This window comes from Lynx rufus, unplaced genomic scaffold (assembly GCF_022079265.1).
Source record: "Lynx rufus isolate CCGP_SWC_20201006 ecotype Redwood Valley unplaced genomic scaffold, mLynRuf1.p SCAF_3, whole genome shotgun sequence".
Taxonomy (NCBI): domain Eukaryota; kingdom Metazoa; phylum Chordata; class Mammalia; order Carnivora; family Felidae; genus Lynx; species Lynx rufus.
Genome location: NW_025814845.1, coordinates 143,273,336 through 143,286,691, shown reverse-complemented (window position 1 = coordinate 143,286,691; position 13,356 = coordinate 143,273,336).

The following is a 13,356-nucleotide window of genomic DNA, read 5'->3' as shown; positions in this document are numbered from 1 at the left end:
TTCTGATTCAGCACATTGAATATATCCTACTACTCCTTTCTGGCCTGCTAACTTTCTGTGGAAAGGTCTGTTACATACCTGAAGTGTCTTCTCATAGGTTAAGGACTTTTTTTCCCTTTCTGCTTTCATAATTCTTTCCTTGTCTGTGTATTTTGTGAATTTGACTATGATATGCTTTGTTGATGGTCGGTTTTTGTTGAATCTAATGGGAGTTCTTTGTGCTTCTTGGATTTTGATGTTTGTGTTCTTCCCCAGATTAGGAAAGTTTTCCACTATAATTTGCTCACATAAACCTTCTGCCCCTTTTTCTCTCCCTTCATCTTCGGGAACTCCAATGATTCAGATGTTGTTCCTTTTTAATAAGTTATTGAGTTCTCTAAGTCTTGTATCATGGTCTTTTGCCTTTGTTTCCCTCTTTTTGTCTGCTTCATTATTCTCCATAATTTTGTCTTCTAAATCACTGATTCACTGCTCTGCTCTGTTCATCCTTGCCACTGTGGCATCCATTTGAGATTGTATCTCAGTTATAGCATTTTTAAATTTGTCCTGACTAGATTTTATTTCTTGTATCTCTGCAGAGTCTATGCTTTTTTCAACCCCAGCTAGTATTCTTATTATTGTGGTTCTAATTTCTAATTCATACATCTTGCTTATTTCTGTGTTAATTAAGCCCCTGGCTGTCATTTCTTCCTATTCTTTCTTTTGGGGTGAATTCCTTCATTTGTCATTTTGGAGGAAGAAATAAATTAATAAAAAAAAATTAAAACTAAAAAATTAAAGACAAAACAAAAAATCAAATAAAGTAAGATAGATCATAGGTGTGCTTTGGTCTGTTTGTTGATAGAAGCTGAATAGAAGAGGGAAAAAAGGGGAAGAAAATAAAAGAAAAAAGGTAAGAAAAATTTAAAAACAAAAAATTATAGAATAAAATAAAATAAAATGAAATAAAGAAAGTGAAATAGAATTAAAATTGTTATAATGGAAGATCTTTTTTTAACATTTATTTATTTTTGAGAGACAGAGAGAGGCAGAGCATGAGCAAGGGAGGGGAGAGAGAGAGAGATACAGAATATGAAGCAAGCTCCAGGCTCTGAGCTGTTTGTTAGCACAGAGCCCGACGCGGGGCTCAAACTCATGAACTGCGAGACCATGACCTGAGCTTGTCAGAAGCTCAACCAACTGAGCCACCCACGCGCCCCTAAAAAATGTTAAAAAATATAAAAATAAAGTAAAAATAATTAAATAAAAATTTAAAAATAAAGAAAATAAAAATAAAGTTTTTCTTTGTGTATCCAAGAAAAAGAAAAGAAAGGAGAAAAAGAAAAAGGAGACACAATTTAAACAAAAATGGAAGCAAAAAAACTGAAGTAATAAAGGAACCAACAAACAGAATGAAACCCGAATGAAATTACATCCAGTTTCCCCTAGAACTGAAACTATGAATCCCTCTGTAATCTGTACACTATGCAGGTAGAGGGACTTGTGCTGGTCTTCTGGAGGACGTGCTTGGAGAGTGCAGTTGGGCGGGGCTTGGTGTAACAGCTCCACTGTCCCTTAGGTGGTACTGCTTAGCTTACTGGGGTGCATCAGTCTGCTGCGCATGCACATGTGTGGGAGAGGTGGAAATGGCTTCACCCAGCTCTGTAGTCTCTGGCACAGGAATTTTGTGCTCTCACCAACTGGTAATCAAGCATCCCTCCTTTGTCTCAGGCCTCTGTCCACTCCCCGCCTCCACCCTGTTCATGTCCAAGCTGTCCACCTGCCAGTAGGCACCTCCCTCCAGAGTTTTATCTCAGAAGGGGTTGTGTTTCAAAACCCACACTTCAGAGACCCCTGCAGCTTGGACGCTTGCTGACTCTCTGGGGGAGAGTCTCACTGAGCAATGGCCAGGTGCCAGCTTATCCCAGAAAACATTTGTGTCATCATGCAGTGGCAGAGGTTCAGAGATTGTGGCAAGTCACACAACACACAGCTGGCACCAGGTTTCATTGCTCTCTGGTGTCTTTGTCCCAATATCAGCAAATATGACTGCTCTCTGGGGTCTGCTGGGACCTTTGCCTGTGGGGAGGCCATATGACCCCTACCGAATGCTCTCCCAGAAAGATTACTGCTTCTCCCCGTGTGGCACATGGACCCTTCACATCCTGCTCCCTGCTCCTGGGGATTAGTCCTGCTTCCTCACCAGCATACCGCCAGACACTGAGCTCCAAAACTTCAGCCTCTGCATTCTACTGTTTATAGAATCCTGGTGGTATTGAAACCCTCTCCTTTCTTTCCATCAATGGTTTTGGGGAACAGATTTCTTGTTCATTCCCCTGGGGGTGTTTTCACTCTTTCTTTCTCTTTCTCTCCAGCTATTTTCGGGGGAATGTTTTTCCTGCACCCTCCCGATGTGCCACATTCTCTCCCTTTCTCTGTTCTGTCTCCGCAAAAACAGTTCCCTACCCTCTGCGGCTTTTCTTTCCCCAGTTCACCTCTCTGCACTGCATACCTTCTGAGTTCTGTGGCTCAGGTTATACAGATTGTTGTGTTGATCCTCAAATCAATTTCCTAGGTGTGCAAAATGGTTTGTTGCTAATCTGTGTTTTCAGGGATGAGACAAGCTGAGGATATCCATGCTGCTCTGTCATCTTAATGGCCTATTCTCAAATGAAATCTTGCCATTTGTGACATGGTTGGACCTTGAGGGCATTATCCTAAGTGAAGTAAGACAGAGAAAGGCAAGTACTATGTGATCTCACTTAATATGTGGAATCTAAAAGTACATGAAGAAAGAAAGAAAGCAGAAGAAAGGTAGAAAGAAACCAATCAAGCTTATGGATACAGAGAACAGATTGTTGGTTGCCAGAGGTGGGGGGTAGGAGAAATGGGCAGACTATTTTTGTTCTTATTTTCAATTTAAATTGAATATTTTTAAAAAGTGCTTAATTTTAGTAAAGATCACCTAGGAGGATGATGTTTGTATAGGTCTATCTGACCTGTAGTGGAATACTGCCCAGCCTGTCTGTTTTAATAACAGCCTCCCATTCTGAGCCCTTGTGGCAAGGTTATTTGGCTAAGATTGTACTTTAAGTCTCTAAGCACCCCACTTACACAGCACACTTTTAATCTCTCACCTGGCTAATGACCAATCAAATTTCCTGTCTTAACAAAGAGAGACAGACTTTGGCCACTTGAACTGAAAAGTGCTATTGGGCTAAAGTAGACTATTTCAATTCTGTGCATAGATAAAGTGGTTCTTCAGGAAGAAGTGGCAGTTTAGAACAGGGAAGAGCAAAGAAGGGAGATCTTATGACTACGCAGAGCAGGAAGGCAGCAGAAAGAAGAGCTGCTATGATTTCTGAGGATTCCCAATGACCATTTCCTATTCCCAGGGGACCCCAGGTTGCTCCCTTCTGATGGAATGCCCTATACAATAATCTCTGGGTATTTGAATTGCTTTAGTGAATTTCTCTTTCCTGCAACAGAAAATCTTGAATACAATTACAACTACCTAAAGACTTTCCAGATTTGGCATTACGTGGATATGGTAGATTTTCAGGGCTCCTGGGAAGATCAGATAGAGGTACTGTAACATAGTGGCTGGGAAGGCAGGCTCTATAGCATTTATGGCTCAGTTAGAAATCCCAGTTCTGCTGCTTATTGGTTGTGTGATCTTGGACAATTTAACCTCTCTGTGCTTTGGTTTCCTTGTTTGTTTGTAAACACAAGGGTAATGATATTTTTCGACATTGTAGTTTGTTGTGAGGATCAAACCCATGTAAACGGTGTACTTGGCATGTAGTATTTCAAATATCCAATGAGCACCAGCTGTCATCTTAGTAAGGCCTTGGCTTTACACACACACACTCATACATATACACATGTATGTACATATATACAAACGTAATAATGTACATATGCCTATAATATAAAAAACCTATAATAAAATCTATTTATATGTATGTATATATGTATACACATGTAGAGATGTAAACACACACACTCACACACACACACACACACACACGCACACACACCCTCATTACTTGGCCTAAGTCTGAAGCTCTGTGTTCCTACAGCTCTTTGTTCACATTTATATTATAGCCTTCATCACACTGCATTATAGCCTACTTATGTATCATTTCCCTCAACACATGTGAGCTTCACAATTCAGGTAATTACCTTCTTTGTTCTCTTATCCCCAGAGCTTTGTGTCTGGTACTGAGGATATTCCTGAGCTCACAGCAGATTTATATTGTTGGATAGGTAGATGCTAGATGATACTTCACTATTAGATTATCATCTCTTTAGCTTAACACTTGTCTCTCTGTTAAATTCACATGTCCCTAAGCGACTTAACGCTTCATGCTGTTGTATTATTTACCACTTAGAGGAAATGAATTTCAAAGTCCTCACCAAAAGTGAGCTTTGGCAAAAGTGTAAGTGAGAGATTTTAGGAGTCTGGATGTCTGTGAGCGATGGGCAAGCGTTAAGTGTGTGAGATTCGTGTTCTTCATACTTTTGTTCTGGAATGGTTCTCATAGTAACATTTCTCTTCCCAACTCAGCTTATGTGATCAGCTTGGTTGTAGCAAAGAAGAAAGTGAACCGTCACATTTCATTAGTTTGCTGGGGCTCTAATAACAAAATTCCACAGTCTCAGTGGCTTAAACAACATAATGTTATTTTCTTATAGTACCGGAGGCTAGAAGTCTAAGATCAAGGTGCCATCATGGTTGGTTTCTGGTGTGGCCTCTCTTTCTGGCTTGCACTGCTGTGGCCTTACATGGCCTTTGCTCCGTGTGCACACAGAGGGAGAAAGAAAAAGAAAAAGAGACCTCTGTATTGTCTCTTCCTCTTCTTAAAAGGTCCAGAAGTTCTATTGGAAAAGGGCCTAATCTTTGCTACAGACGGGATATTTGTGGCTTCCAAAATTCATATGTTGAAATCCTAACCCCCCGCCGTGATGGTATTAGTGGTGGGGCCTTTGAGAGACAGTTAGATTTTGAGGGCAGAGCTCTTATGGATGGGATTAGTGCTCTGATAAAAGGGATTGCAGAGAGCTCCCTTGCCTCTAGTGCCATGTGAGGTCATGGGGAGACCATAACAGGAAGAGGGTTCTGATCTCTGCCTGGATCTTGGACTTCCCAGTCTCCAGAACTGTGAGAAATAAATGTTGTTGTTTATAAACTACTCAATCTCTGAAATTTTGTCATAGCAGTTCTTCTGACCTCATTTAACTTTAATTACCTCTTTAAAAGCCTATTCCAAATACAGTGACATTGGAAGTTAGAGCTTCAACATATGAATCTTGGTGGGGGGAGACACAATTCAGTCCATAACATGCATTAATTCCAATTGCAAACCTCCTTTTTAAATGTTTATTTATTTTTGAGAGAGAAAGAGACAGAGAGAGGGAGAGCACAAGCAGGGGAGTGGGAGAGAGAGAGAGGGAGGCAGAATCCCAAGCAGGCTCTGTGCTGTCAGCGCAGAGCCCAACATGGGGCTTGAACCTACCAACTGTGAGATCATGACCTGAGCCAAAACCAAGAGTCCAACACTCAACTGACTGCATCACCTGGGCACCCCTGGAAACCTATTTTAATTAAGAGTTTGTGTGTGTGTGTGTGTGTGTGTGTGTGTGTGTGTGTCTGTCTGAGAGGCCCAAGTTTCCTATTCTGCATAACTTTGTAGTCAGAATTGAAGCTGAGGGATGGGTTGTCTATAGCCTATACATGAGTAACAGAAAGAAGTGATCATTCAAATGAGATCCCTGTAGTCACATAGGTGCAATCTGGAAATGCAGAAGCCATTACGTGTTAGATTGGTCTCAAATGTTAAAGCCACACAGTGTAGATTCACATTTCCCTGGGTGAACTTGGAAGAGTCAGAATGTGCAGAGTCCAACTCCAGTCACAGCTGCCAGACACAGTCCATGGAGGAGGTGGGATGTCCCAGAGTTTCCCCAGGGCCTCTGATACAGATCTATGAGCCTGAGGAGTGGCAGGGCCAGGATGGGAAAAGTTCACTTGAGCCTGAGAAACGCAGCAGGTGAGTTGAGAGCCAAGTGATAGTCTCCAGCCAGAAGGACAGAGCAGGGAAAGTGCCAAAGAAACAAAGAGATGGGAATGGAATGATAGGAGAATGGGGTTAGAGCGGGGGAGGCCAGCCTCAGACCTAGTTTTGGGAACACAGAGTTCTCTTATGTGTAGCTTGGCAGACGGGCTGCATTGGGGGTTTGATCTTAAGCATCTAGAGCTGGCCTTACACCATTAGAAACATTTTGGCAGATAAGAAAAGGAGTTTCATTAGATTTCAGGCATTATACCCTTCCATGGTGCTTCCTGGTGAAACATACAAGCTAAGTGATCTCATCCAGGAGTAACACTAACCCTACTTTGGCTAATGATCTCTTTCATAATGAAAAGCGAATTTTAATTAGGATTTTTATTTATGTATAAATTTTGCTATCTCCTAGTTAACCTTGTACTACACTCATGGATAGTAACTCTAGTTATCATTCTTTGTAATAGGTCTTAGTTTTTCCTTTAACTTATGAACATTACATCTTCAGAGAAGCCTTCTCTGACCTTGGACCCCCAGATTGTATCAAAGCCCTCAGTTATGTCCTCTCTTAGCAGCCTGTACTTCTCCTTTATAAGCTTTCCCACTATTGCAATTAAACAGTAATTGCATGATTAATTGTTTAATGTCTGTCTTCCTTGCCAGATTATTTCCCCAATGAAAACAGGAACCAGGGCTATTTTAATCATGGCTATATCCAACACTGGTTCTTGCCCATAGCAATAAATTCTTTTTAAATGGGTTATTTCATTCACTCATTTATCCATCCATTAGCTAACGTACTGAGCATTCACAAGCCCTAGGAACTGTGCTACAACCAGGGAAACAGAAATTAATGTGATCATGTCTGCATTCAAAGAGTTTACAATTTGGTACAGAAAGTTCTTAACCATTGTAGGTGAAAGTTCCCCTTGAGAACCTGATGAAAGAAGTCATCCGTCTGCCCAGAAACTACACACTTAAAATGGACTTTGTATTTAACTAGCTGTGTTCACAGATTCATGGGAGTCTGTTCACTGTTTTCCTAAAATTCCCTGAATTCTGATGTCAGGATCTCTCCATGAAACAGACTTAAAGACACAAACAAGGTAAGGAGAGGAATAAAAGAGGGCATCAGCATATCCTGCTATGAATCAGAAAAGGCTTCCATTGGAAGAGATGTTTGAGTCAAGGCTTAAATGATAATATGATTTTACTAGGAGAAGAAGTGAGAGCATTACAGGTTGGAAAGACAGTTTTTGGAAAAGTATGGAAGTGTGCAGGAACGTATCATTTCAGGGAATTGCAAATACCTTGTATAGATGAGAATGTGTGATTGGGAAGAAGGTTGGTGGGTGAGGGGTGAGGAGGGTGGTCAGGAGAGGATCCTGGAGAGGTTATTGGATAAGAGGACTTTGCTCTAACCTGTGCTTGATGGGGAGCGATTGCAGGGTTTATTCAGGGAGTGATAGGATCAGATTTGTATTTTAGAAGGAGCCCTCTGGTGGTGGTGTTGTTGAGGGCCGATCAAAGGCTGAATTCCTGGAGGCTGGTAGATCAGCTCTGTGAGTCACTCAGGCAATGAGGTTTGAGGAGAGGGTGTAGGCTGGAGTGGTAGTTGGGAAGAAGAATCAGGAGGACTTTGTGATGGACTGTGGGAGAGAAGGTAGGAATAAACTTTAAGTTTTTGCTTTAATCAAGTGCATGATGGGCAGTCTTGGCTCCCTGGCAGCCTTTTTGGCATGAATGCCAATTCAACAAAATAAAAGTGCTCCCAAGACACATTTTTTTTTTCCAGTTCAAAATGAAATAGGCTTTTGTAAATGATAAAAAGTACATTCCTTACAACTTAGATTACCTAACAGATTGGATAGAAGAATGTCAGGAGAAAACCAACGCTGCAGCTGCACCGACTAATCACAAAAGTTCTATCTGTGCAGCCACTCTGAGGCAGTTTTCTAATCTTTCTTCTTGAGATAAGAGCATGAGTTGTGTTGAGAAGCTAGGTTGGCCACATGCAGTCTGGGTACTGCAAGTTACTCATCATGGCTTGACGACTTTTGGGAGGAAAGGCGACAGTTCAATTATAGACCCACTAGATTGGAAGCACTTAGTACAGAGTGTTGTGTAAACAGGACTCCCAACAAATATTTAACCATAACTATGAATTATAAAATTTTTTTTTATGGATTAGGAATAGTGAGAATTATAAGTCTTGACTTATAATAAAAATGCCCATGAAAGTTATAATCCACTTACAATTAGCTGCAGTTTCAAACCTCATTTGTGATTGACTTTTTAATTAATTAATTAATTAATTAATTAATTATTTTTTTTGAGAGAGAGAGAGAGAGAGTGCAAATGGGGGAGGTGCAGAGAGAGAGGGGGACAGAGGATCTGAAGCAGTCTCCTCGCTGATAGCCGAGAGCCCGATGCGGGGCTCAAACCCATGAACCATGAGATCCTGAGCTGAAGTTGGATGCTCAACTGCCTGAGCACCCATGTGCCCCCATTTATGGTTGACCTTTGAACGTGGGTTAGAACTGCACCTGTCCACTTATATGCAGATTTTTTTCACTGAATACGGTACAGTACTATAAATGTATTTTCTCTTTCTTAGGATTTTTATCTTCATTTCTTTATTTTAAATGTTTATTTTGAGAGAGAGAGAGAGAGTAAGTGAGCGTGTGTGGGAGAGTGGGGGAGGGGCAGAGAGAGGGAGAGAGAGAGAATCCCAAGCAGGCCCCACGCTGTCAGCACAGATCCTGACACAGATCTTGATCCCACCAACCATGAGATCATGACCTGAGCCAAAATCAAGAGTCAGATGCTTAAGCAAATAAGCCACCCAGGCACCCCTCGTCTTTAGGATTTTTAAGTAACAATTTCTTTCTCTACTTTATTGTAAGAACACAGTTTTATAATACATACAACATACAAAATATGTGTTAATCGACTGTTTATATCATCAGAAGGCTTCCTGGCCAGGAGTAGGCTATTAGTAGTTAAGCTTTCAGGGAATCAAAAGTTATATGTGAATTGTTGACTGCATGGGGGTTGGCGTCCCTAACCCCTGTGTTGCACAAGGATCCACTGTAGTAGGAAATGAGCTTTCAATTAACTTTTTAAAGAACAGCTTTGTTGAGACATAATGCACATAGCATATAATTATTCCAATGAATATGAACAATACTTTCAATGAGTTTTAAAAATGTTGTTTAGAAATAATTTTTACAATTAAACAATATTCCTTTTGTAACAAGAAAAAAAGAATATAAAGCATACAATATTTAAAATCTAATAGTCTTTACACATAAGGAATTTTCTAAGGTGCTTCCGATAATGGGAGTCAAGAGAAAATACATTCTTATGGGGGTTTAAATGAAAGAAAAGTGTAAAATATGGTCAACGTATTATTGCAAAAGTGACTGGTGTCATGAGAAGAAAGGACTAAAGATGGATTGACCCATTGGCTTTCTTCAGTGTTCTGCTGGGGAAAGGAGACCCAATTTAATTTACAGACTCTCAGTTCACTATCAAGGGGTTAGGGAGAGACTTCCTCTGCCAATAACCAACCTGGCTAATGGCTGATATGTTGTGATAAGTGTTTTCTCACTCAGGATAGTAGTGGTATTACATTAAGAGGGAAAAAAAGTAAATAATAGCTTTGGGGTTTAAACTGAAGTTAAGTGGCAAAAGAAAAGCTTCTACCTACCATTACCATATATGCACAGTGAGAAAAATTGGAAGGTTTTGAGAATTCTGAATGTCACCTTGCATTGTGTGTTAATGATGTAAAAACATGCTTTTTGCTAACATAACAGTGTGCAGAAAAAATATAACACTTTTCCTATGAAATTGACAGAACTGTCCACAAAGTCCGAACCTCTGTGAATTGCTCTGTGAAGCTGGATGCCAAGAATACACCTGGCATTTAGGCTGACCCACATATTGGTAATTTGTCTAAAAGAGCTTTTCCTTTCCAAGATTACATGTGATGAGTGTGTAGTGGGAGAGGGGCTTAGACAAATCGGACAACCCATCATGATATCATTACTAGATTTGTTTTTAGGTGCAGCTTTTATCTTGTGACTTCTGGTTAAAGTGATTCATTTAATGCCAGCCTCTGGCTTTAAATCCTGCTATTATCCAGCATCATCCTAATTTCCCCCTAATCAGGTTTATTCCCTCATTGTTTCATATATACAAAGACTCATTCTTTGTGTTTAAATATTTGCTTATGTTGTTTAGCTTCCTATGGTATTGACTTTCTTTAAAAGGGGTTTTGATGCTGTGTTCTCTGCTTACAACAATAGATACTATAAAAATAGCCTTAACATATACACTTTATGACAAAGTCCACTATAATCCTTTGTGTGCCCTTTATGTGGATCTGTGAGGAGGAAGTTTCCCGTCAACCTCTATGCTGCATTTCTGTGATTTTACTTCTTATAAAAATTACTACTTGTAACTAATTGTGTTTCCTTGCTTGCTTTAACCACTAGGAAACTCGGAATCACGTATGCCATTCTTGTTTAGTACTGAATAGATTCTCTAGCGTGATTTTATTTATATAGCTTTTCAACAAACCTCATGCTTTTGTTCTGGCCTTGGAGGGGGCAGGTAAGGGTGGTTCTCTATCTTTTAGAATCATGTACTCATGTTTTGTTTTTTAAAAAGGCAGCACACATTTATTAATCTAACATTTTCTGTGGGTCAGGAGTCTGGGGTACCATGTAGCTAGATCCTCTGCTCATGTCTCAGACTTGATGTCTAGATGTGGCCTCGTGCTGCAATTCTCAGCTGAGGCTTGGGGTTCTCTCCCAAGCTCACAGACTGTTGGCAGAATTCACTTCCTCGCACCTGTGGCACTGAGGTTCTTAACTGAGGATTGAGCTCAGCCTCTAGAGGCTATCCCTCTCCATCCACAGTTCACAGTGTAGCTGTTTGCTTTCTGTCTGGAGGCCAGCAGGAACACTTTTCCTACTCCGAATCCCCTTCATGCTTCAAATGTCTTTGATTTGGTTCTGCCACCAGCAAGAGAAAAACGCTCTGTTTTTAATGGTTTCACCTGATTAGATTAGGCTTATCTGGATACTGTACATATTTTAAGGTTAATTGAGTTGGGATTTAATTACATCTTCAAATTCCTTTCACAGTGGTTCCTAGATTAGTGTTTGGTTGACTAGCTGGGGTGGGAGGGGGCGGGTGTTGGGGGAGGGCCATCTATTGAATTCTGCCAATCACAATCCCCATAATGGTGGACTATGCAGCTTTGAAAAGGAAGGGGGAGGATCTCAGTACACAGCTATGGAATGATCTCCAAGGTATATTATTATGCTGGAAAAAAACCCAAAACAACCAAGGTGTGTATACTATAAATACAACCTGCTGTATAAGAAAGAGGGTGAAATAGGAAACACATGTGTTTTCCAATATTTTCAAAAAGAAAGAATGGAAGGATAAATAAAAAGTTAACAAAAATGTCATTTATAGGGGTAGGAAGAGAACAGAAAACAGGGGCAAGGATGAAAGCTATACTTCCCTGAAGTACCTGTTCTGTGGTTTACACTTAACACCATGTAAATGTTTTATATAATTAAAAGACAAAATTAAATAAACATGACAAAAATAAAGTAATTTCTAAAAATTACAGCAGCACCTGGGTGGCTCAGCTGGTTAAGCATCCAACTCTTGATTTTGGCTCAGGTCATGATCTCACAATTCATGAGATTGAGCCCTGAGTCAGGCTCTGTGCTGGAACCTGCGTGGGATTCCCTCTCTGCCCCTTTTCTGCATGCTCCCCCACACACTCAAAATAAATAAATAAACATTAAAAAATTATAAATAACCTGATATCAAGTTTGTGGTATAACTCTTCAGAAAAGAAGTGTTTAAAGGGCTCTTAAATTACAGTATTTTGACAATACTGCCGTATGCCTTAGGGACAAAAAAAACTCCATTAAGAAATCTTAAACTGCATATAGTGTTCATGTTGTCGATGGTAATATTTGTATTGCTGAGGTTTCTTCCCCTGATTTTAGAAATTGTGGTAAAATACACACAACATAAATTTTACTATCTTAACCATTTTAACCGTACAGCTCAGTAGTATTAAGCACAGCCATATTATGAAACCATCACCACCATGGCTCTTCAGAATGCTCCATGTTACAAAACTGAAACATTATACTCATTAAACAATAACTCTCCATCCAACCTCCACCCCCCCAGCTTCTGGCAATCACCATTCTTTCTGTCTCCATGATTCTAAGTACCTCATATAAGTGAAATCATACAATATTTGTTTTTTGTAACTTGCTTATTTCATTTATCATAATATCCTTAAAATTCATCCATGTTGTCACATGTTGCAGAATTTCTTTCCTTTTTAATCCTGAATAATATTCCATTGTGTGTATGTGTACCACATTTTGCTTATCCATCCATCTGTCGAAGATCACTTGGGATGCTTGAACTTTTAGCTATTGTGAGTAATGGCTGCTATGAAAATGGGTATACTAATATCCCTCTGACATTCTGCTTCTGCCTTTAATTCTTTTGGTATATAGCCAGAAATGGAATTGTTTGATTATATGGTAATTCTATTTTTATTCATTTTTCTTAAGTAGGCTCTATGCCCAACCTGGAGTTGAACTTACAATCCTGAGATCAAGAGTTGCGTGCTCTACCAAGTGAGCTAGCCAGGAGCCCAGGTAATTCTATTTTTAATTCTTTGGAGGATGCTGTTTTACAAAGCTAATGTTTACATTCCCAGGAACAGAGTAGAAAAGTGCCAATTTCCCCATGTCCTCACTAACACTTGTTACTGTCTTTGTTTTTTGTTGTTGTTGATAGTAGCCATCCTAAAGAGTGTGAAGTTTCACTTGTGTATTTTTGCAAGCCATTTCAAATCCCTTTTGGATCTAGATGGAATACAAATATTTTAAAAATAATGGTCAATTCGCTTATAGTTTTTTTCCTCTTTTCCTTTTATTCAAACTGCATCCAGTCCTCAAATCCAGCTTTTCCATGCACTCCTGCATTTTTTCATTGCCATCTGTCCCCTTTCTTTACGCTCTTGTTTTAATATCATTTTGCACTTTATGGTTTCCGACTACTAGCTAGTGTTTTGTGTGTGTTAGTCCTGTTGTTCCAGGTTGTGTATTTTTTAGTAGCAGGGCCCATGAAGCTTCCACTTTTTGAATCATCTAATGCATTAAAATTGTAACAAGAAATGGTTCCTTTTAACAGTATAATTTTTAAGGAACGCTCGACTGTTAGTTAATTAACTCTCGGCACACTCAGCACA